The 7,982-nt window shown below is 49.3% G+C and overlaps 1 non-coding gene and 1 pseudogene across 1 annotated transcript; both read left to right on the top strand.

Annotated features, from left to right (window-relative positions):
- Nucleotides 1-3,643: 3,643 nt before the first annotated feature.
- On the top strand, nt 3,644-3,715 carry TRNAP-AGG. The gene has a single exon. It is a non-coding gene; the product is annotated as a tRNA-Pro (tRNA).
- Nucleotides 3,716-4,144: 429 nt separating this feature from the next.
- Nucleotides 4,145-5,137, top strand: LOC119365701 (annotated as a pseudogene).
- The last annotated feature ends 2,845 nt before the right edge of the window (nt 5,138-7,982 follow it).

Here is a 7,982-nt window from a genome sequence, read left to right as displayed (position 1 = left end):
TACACAAGCATACACTCATCCCTATGAACGCACGCACACACACCCTATTCCTATGAGCATATCTGAAAGACTGAGCAGGTACATTATCTTAAAATTGACGAAGTCATCACAGATGCCTTCGTAGTCGACGGGAACGTCTCCTCCCACTAAACGCACATCGCCGGAAGGTCTGGAATAAATCCAGGAAAATATGAGCAGCAATGACAAGTCTGGGATTTGAACTCTGGTGGCCAGGGGATACCACTATCCTCCTAATCATCCAACGTTGGTTCACATTTTTTGTTGGGACTTTGAACGCATTCAATAACCACATAAAAAAATCCAAACTTTCACAAATACTGGAACTAAATTCAAATGTTTTTTAGAAGATTGCCAGAAGCAACACATGCCTTTATATATATGATAAAGCATCAAACATGAACACAAGCTCAAGTTTTACAACAAAAAGGTTGTAGAAAATAAACGGTCGAGGATAACAACGATATAGAGGAGTTCATACATGAGCATGCATGCTTGGAAACCAAAACCTACTTTAGTTGTTTGGCGGCGGTCAATTAACATAGTGGATATATCTAAGATTCACGAGCACCGCTTGCAGCATAGTCTTGTTCTTCTGCGTGCCCAAGTGACACCATAGCTGAAAAAGGCGATTGATTGAAAAAATACAATCGGTCAGATGAGCAATGATAATCTTTTCAATAGCAAATTTATTGTGAACATTCCGAAAAATCCATGATTGAGCGGCAAAAAACCTACCACGTAACTACGTGATGTGATCTATTACATGGTCACATGAGGGCAATGACCTTGACACACGACCTAAGGTTTTGAATGAAGGAAATATGCCCTAGAGGCAATAATAAAGTTGTTATTTATATTTCCTTATATCATGATAAATGTTTATTATTCATGCTAGAATTGTATTAACCGGAAACTTAGTACATGTGTGGATACATAAACAAACAGAGTGTCACTAGTATTCCTCTACTAGACTAGCTCGTTGAATCAATGATGGTTATGTTTCCTAACCATAGACATGAGTTGTCATTTGATTAACGGGATCACATCATTAGAGAATGATGTGATTGACTTGACCCATTCGTTAGCTTAGCACGATGATCGTTTAGTTTGTTGCTATTGCTTTCTCCATAATTTATACATGTTCCTATGACTATGAGATCATGCAACTCCCGAATATCGGAGGAACACTTAGTGTGCTATCAAACGTCACAACATATCCGGGTGACTATAAAGATGCTCTATAGGTGTCTCTGATGGTGTTTGTTGAGTTGGCATAGATCGAGATTATGATTTGTCACTTCGAGTATCGGAGAGGTATCTCTTGGCCCTCTCGGTAATGCACATCACTATAAGCCTTGCAAGCAATGCGACTAATGAGTTAGTTACGGGATGATGCATTACGGAACGAGTAAAGAGACTTGCCAGTAACGATATTGAACTAGGTATTGAGATACCGACGATCAAATCTTGGGCAAGTAACATACCGATGACAAAGGGAACAACGTATATCATTATGCGGTTTGACCGATAAAGATCTTCGTAGAATATGTGGGAGCCAATATGAACATCCAGGTTCCGCTATTGGTTATTGACCGAAGACGTGTCTCGGTCATGTCTACATAGTTCTCAAACCCGTAGGGTCCGCACGCTTAACGTTCGGTTACAATCGGTATTATGAGTTTATGTGTTTTGATGTACCGAAGATAGTTCGGAGTCCCGGATATGATCACGGACATGACGAGGAGTTTCGAAATGGTCGAGACATAAAGATTGATATATTGGATGACTATATTCGGACACCGGATGAGTTCCGGAGGTCACCGGATAATTATCGGAGTGCCGGGGGGGGGGGGGCGTTATCGGAACCCCAGGGGAAACTAATAGGCCACATGGGCCTTAGTGGAGAGAGAGGCCTGGCCAAGGCAGGGCCGCGCGCCCCCTCTCCTCTAGTCCGAATTGGACTAGGGAAGGGGGGTGCCCCCCTTTCCTTCTCTTCTCTCCCTCTCCTTCCTTCCCCCTTCCTCCCCCTAGTAGGACTAGGAAAGGGGAGTCCTACTCCTACTAGGAGGAGGACTCCTCCTCTCCTGGCATGCCCCCAAGGGTTGGCCGGCCTTCCCCCTTGCTCCTTTATATACGGGGGCAGGGGGCACCCTAGAACACACAAGTTGATCATTGATCCCTTAGCCGTGTGCGGTGCCCCCCTCCACCATAATCTACCTCAGTCATATCGTCGTAGTGCTTAGGCGAAGCCCTGCACCGGTAGCTTCATCATCACCGTCATCACGCCGTCGTGCTGACGAAGCTCTCCCTCGACACTCAGCTGGATCGAGAGTTCGTAGGACGTCACCAAGCCGAACGTGTATAGATCGCGGAGGTGCCGTACTTTCGATACTAGGATCAGTCGGATCATGAAGACGTATGACTACATCAACCGCGTTGTCATAACGCTTCCGCTTACGGTCTACGAGGGTACGTGAACAACACTCTTTCCCTCTCGTTGCTATGCATCACCATGATAGATCTTGAGTGTGCGTAGGATTTTTTTTGAATTTACTGCGTTCCCCAACACCGAAGAGGTCCCTAAACACCCCCGAACCACAATCCACATGAATTTGGCAAGCACACACAAAAACAAAATATGATTAACATCCTCCTCCTCGCAAAGGGGGCATCGACCATCACTAGGACCCTGACGACTGTCCTCGGAGAGATGGTCGCGAAGCACCTAGAAACACCTTAATTTTGAGAGGCATGCCTGCCTTCCCAAGGAGATTGGTACATTTTTATAGATAGATTTGACATACAATTGACGTGACGATTCAAGCCCTCGAGAAATCATACATCCTCCTCAATTTGTATGATCGGTCGCAATTCGATTAGCACGCTTCTAAAGATTCACCTTTATATTTGACTAACACAATAATAATATTGTCAAGTTAGCATGAAAAACCAATTCAGAAAAGGCAATAGGGTTGACAACGGAGGATTCATTCACACCCCTGCAGCAGTCGAGGATGCTTTCAACAGCGTAGTATGTTGTAATAAGCTGTAGATGAAATATGTTCAACATTGCGCATTTGATCTGGTGGTAACAGCATAGTATGTTGTAATAAGTTGTAGATGAAATGTGTTCAACATTGCGCATTTGATCTGGTGGTATGATTCTCGCTTAGGCCTTGTTCGGTTAATCCCCGTTACAAGGGGATTGGAGAGGATTGGAGGGGTTTGATGTGGATTTTGACTTGCTGGGGATTTAATCCCTGCCAATTTGCTCCAAACCCCTTGGAACCCTGTGGAACCGAACAAGGCCTTAGGGTGCGAGAGAATTGACCTGATGATTCAAGGCCCCAATAGATCATATCCTCTTCAATTTGTATGATCGATCACAATTCGATTAGTAAAAGATTCACTTTTATATTTGAGTCACACAATCATATTTTTAACTTAGCATAAGCAAACTAGCTCAGGGAAAGCAACAGAACCGGTAACGGAGGAGCATTCATTCACATGCTCGCAGCAACGGAGGATGATGCATTCATCCACAGGCTCGCGGCAAGGGAGCCAGGGCATTCCGTTACGTGCGGTGTATAAATAAACGATAGATGAATTACAGTACATCAAAGGGCATTTGGTCTAGTGGTATGATTCTCGCTTAGGGTGCGAGAGGTCCCGAGTTCAATTCTCGGAATGCCCCAATTTTTGCATTTTTTTTTGTTTTTCCACTCTCTCTCCGATTTGAAGCGCGCCATAGAGACCTTTCTCAACGTCCATAAGTTTTTGGAGAACCATCTAGCTAGCCTCTGTTTCATTCTGAGACTATGCAGCATCGTAGAAGCATCTAAGCTTATTTTACTCTGAGATTATAAACCATCAAACTCCCTGCGCTTGTGTGTGTGTGCCCCGCGCTGGATGCTTCTGACTTCTGTCCGTCGACCTGTGCCGCGCGGCGGACCACATCAGCACCGAGCGTGACGACACGCGACGCTCGTGTCCGCTAGTGAGCGATTCGGCGCGTTGCCGATCCGATACGATGCGCTGCTGGTCCACTGGCCTGCAGCCATGTGCTAGCGTGCACCGCATCCTCATCGCCATCTCGACACAGTGACACGCCAAACCGCTATTATTAGCACCCCCGAACTCCTACGCGGCGGCGCAATCACATCGAGTCCTCGCGCCGTCCCCCGTCCCATATTCCCTTTACCCGTTCTCGCCTCGTCGCCGGCAATGGCGGGTCCCGGCGTCGGAGCGGCCGCGCCTCGCCTGTCGCTGCTGCTGCTGCTCGTCGTCGTCTTCGCGGGCCCCTCTCGCGACAGCCGCACCGTGAGTTCTTCTTCTTCCTCTTGCACGCGCGCCCACATCTCGCGGTGTCACTCTATCTATCTATCAACCGACGACTGCTCTGCTCTGCCGTGTGACGCATGGCGCCGTTTTGCTTGTGCTGCGCAGGAGGCGGCCGTGCGGACGTGCACGTACACGGTGAAGGTGAAGACGAGCTGCGCGTCGCCGGCGCGGACGTCGGACGCGGTCAGCGTGGCGTTCGGGGACGCGTACCGGAACGAGGCGTACGGGGCGCGCCTCCCGAGCGCGCCGGGCGGGAGGGCCTTCGAGCGGTGCGGCACCGACACCTTCCGCGTCTCCGGGGTGTGCGGCTACGGCGTCTGCTACCTCTACCTCCGCCGCGCCGGCCGCGACGGCTGGGCGCCCGAGTGGGTCCAGGTCACCGAGCCGGGCCCCGGCGCCGGAGAGAAGCCCGCCACCTTCTACTTCGGGGCGCCGCTGCCGGACGGCGTCTGGTACGGCCACAACCGCTGCCCCAAGGCCAAGGCCAAGGCAGCGGCGGCGGCTCGGACAAACACCACCTCTGCTGCTGCTTCGCCTCTGGGCTAGCGCGACCTGATTCGGCTCTACCCACCGGGCGCAGCCCCTCTCCGTATGTAATTCGGCATTCGCCGAGAATAAGCAGACTGTGCTTACAGATTCAGAATAAGTAATTAGAGAATCATAATCCGAAATATGATGAGGCCATGAGGGCACCTTCTTCACACCCCGGAGGATTTGTTTCCTGTTTACATTTACCACACATCTCTATTAGAGCATCTCTAGCAGACCTGTTATATCATGGACCCTTATATTGCTTTTACAGTTCACAGAAAACCAGTTTTACTGGCTGGTGCGGGCATCGGCCGAACAGATTCCGTATAATCAATCTGTAAAAAACCAAATCAAAATCGACCGACGACCAACATGCGAACGAGAAAGACACGGCCAGAAACGAAGGCCGGCGGATGAACGGACGAGAAGACGCGGGCTGGCCACGACGCGCGGGCTTAGGACAGGGCGGCGCGGGCGGCGGTTGAACGCGCGCGGCCGGACTCAGCTAGCTAGCTCGCACACATCGATTCACAGCTAGCTAGCGCAGTCGTAGCTAGCTAGCTAGCTCGCATCGATTCAGCTAGCGCGGCCGTCTAGCTAGCTTGCTCGCATCCACGGGTGGCGGACGGGCGCGGCGGACGGGCAGCCGGGTGAGTTTCATGGTGTTGGCGGGAGCAGAGATTCCTCAACCGCAAGTGTTGACCGGTATTTAGGGCCCTGCCAAAGTTGGCTTCAAAACTAAAGATATGAGGGTTTCGGGTTCGTGTTTATAGGGCCTCTTAAAAAATTTAAGAGTCGGACAATTTTAAGGGGTCTGTTCAGACCTGTTTTTTCGACTAGAACTGTCAAAGCGGTTATTTTACGGGTTTGACCATTTATACGGGATCTGCTAGAGATGCTCAATCGCTAGAAACCATAGTTTTTTTAAAAAAAAAGAGGAAGACCCCCGGCCTCTGCATCTGGGCGATGCATGCAGCCACTTTATTAATTATTCATAAAAGACTTTACAAAGAAATACAACAGTACTCCCTCCGTCTGGGTTTATTAGGTCTCACAACATTACAAGCATGTTCCTTTTTATAAGGCCTCGCTTTGGAAAGATGCATGCATGCAACCACTTCATTGGTTGCATTGAGAGTCATTGTTGTTGATGCCATGACTAGGGAATTAATACACTGCATGCATGTGAGAGAATGCATTGGGAGTGAAATGAAAGAATTAATGTCAGCAAATTACTATGTGCCTTGGTCCAAGAAAAGTTGCCTTTAGGCCTAATAAACCTGAACGGAGGGAGTAAGTCTCAAGCCACCGTCTAGGCAACATCTGTCGTTACTCCTATCCAGTTGATGAAGACATGTTGATAGTCCGGGCCTAATACCAAACAGACCGCGCAGCCAAGCCTAACATCTAAGACCTGAGACCCCAACCAAACCACTTGCCGGGTGTGGGGCACACACCGGTTCGGCGCACTCTCAAAGGCCACCGTCGCCAACTGCCACCAATCCATCTTTAGAGCTATACTGACGCATCAACCTTGCCCGGTCTACCTGCCGTCGCCGCTGCCACGGTGCCAGACAACCCCACCACCTTGCGCTTGTCTATCCAGCCACATCCGTCGTCGAGATCCAGCTACACCATGCTGCCAATACTCGTCTTCATCGACGCGGTAGATACAACGCCGCTCCTCTTGCCAACCTCCACACCGTGGCCGTTGCTGGAGCTACGTGGAGCCCACCACCCATGGCACCTCTCCCCGAACATCTGAGCCTCCCAAGACGGCTCCTCCATGGAAGTTACGACATGCAGGACGCCACCGCCTCCCAATCTAGTCTGGATTTTGGACTTTCGCCCTGGATGTGTTTGGAGGTGGATAGGAGGGACCTCGGCTTCGCCTCTAGGAAGGGTAACAATGTTTGAGGGACGCCGCCGATGCCAGGCCGGACCAGCCGACCAAAGTTTCCTCCGATCCCCATCCTATACCACCAAACTTTCATCTGCTCCGGATCCGGTAGCGAGCCAAGAACCAAAACCTACATAGATGAGATTGCCATGGGCCTCAACCCAACATGAGTTGAGAAGAACATCCATAGTAGATATCCAGGCGCCGAATCAGCCGATCTGACGTGGCCAGTGGCGAAGACCTCCATCTCATGCCGGCCGACCGCGTCCAACATCAGACCGAGATCCAATTTGAACCCGAGGGCACCCGCAACCACTTGGCCGAGCCCATGATACGTCCATTTTTCATCATGCTTTTATATTGATATTTATTGCATTATGGGTTGTTATTACACATTATTTCACAATACTTATGCCTATTCTCTCTTATTTTACAAGGTTTACATGAAGAGGGAGAATGCCGACAGCTGGGATTCTGGGCTGGAAAAGGAGCAAATATTAGAGACCTATTCTGCATAGCTCCAAAAGTCCTGAAACTTCACGGAAGTTATTTTCAGAATATATAAAAAATAATGAGTGAAGAAAGTTCCAGAGGGGGGCCACACCCTGGCCACGAGGGTGGGGGCGCGCCCCCTGCCTCGTGGCCCTCCGATGCCCATCTTCTGCTATATGAGGTCTTTCGTCTGAGAAAAAATAATAAGCAAGCTTCGGGGAAGAAACTCCGCCGCCACGAGGCGGAACCTTGGCGGAACCAATCTAGGGCTCCGACAAAGCTGTTCTGCCGGGGAAACTTTCCTCCGGGAGGGGGAAATCATCACCATCGTCATCACCAACGATCCTCTCATCGGGAGGGGGTCAATCTCCATCAACATCTTCACCAGCACCATCTCATCTCAAACCCTAGTTCATCTCTTGTATCCAATCTTTGTATCCAAACCTCAGATTGGTACCTGTGGGTTGCTAGTAGTGTTGATTACTCCTTGTAGTTGATGCTAGTTGGTTTACTTGGTGAAAGATCATATGTTCAGATCCATTATGCATATTAATACCCCTCTGATTATGAACATGAATATGCTTTGTGAGTAGTTACGTTTGTTCCTGAGGACATGGGAGAAGTCTTGCTATAAGTAGTCATGTGAATTTGGTATTCGTTCGATATTTTGATGAGATGTATGTTGTCATCCCTCTAG

The sequence above is a fragment of the Triticum dicoccoides genome, chromosome 1A (genome assembly GCF_002162155.2).
Source record: "Triticum dicoccoides isolate Atlit2015 ecotype Zavitan chromosome 1A, WEW_v2.0, whole genome shotgun sequence".
Taxonomy (NCBI): domain Eukaryota; kingdom Viridiplantae; phylum Streptophyta; class Magnoliopsida; order Poales; family Poaceae; genus Triticum; species Triticum dicoccoides.
Note: the sequence above shows the minus strand (reverse complement) of the source record. Positions and strands in the feature narration are given on the sequence as shown.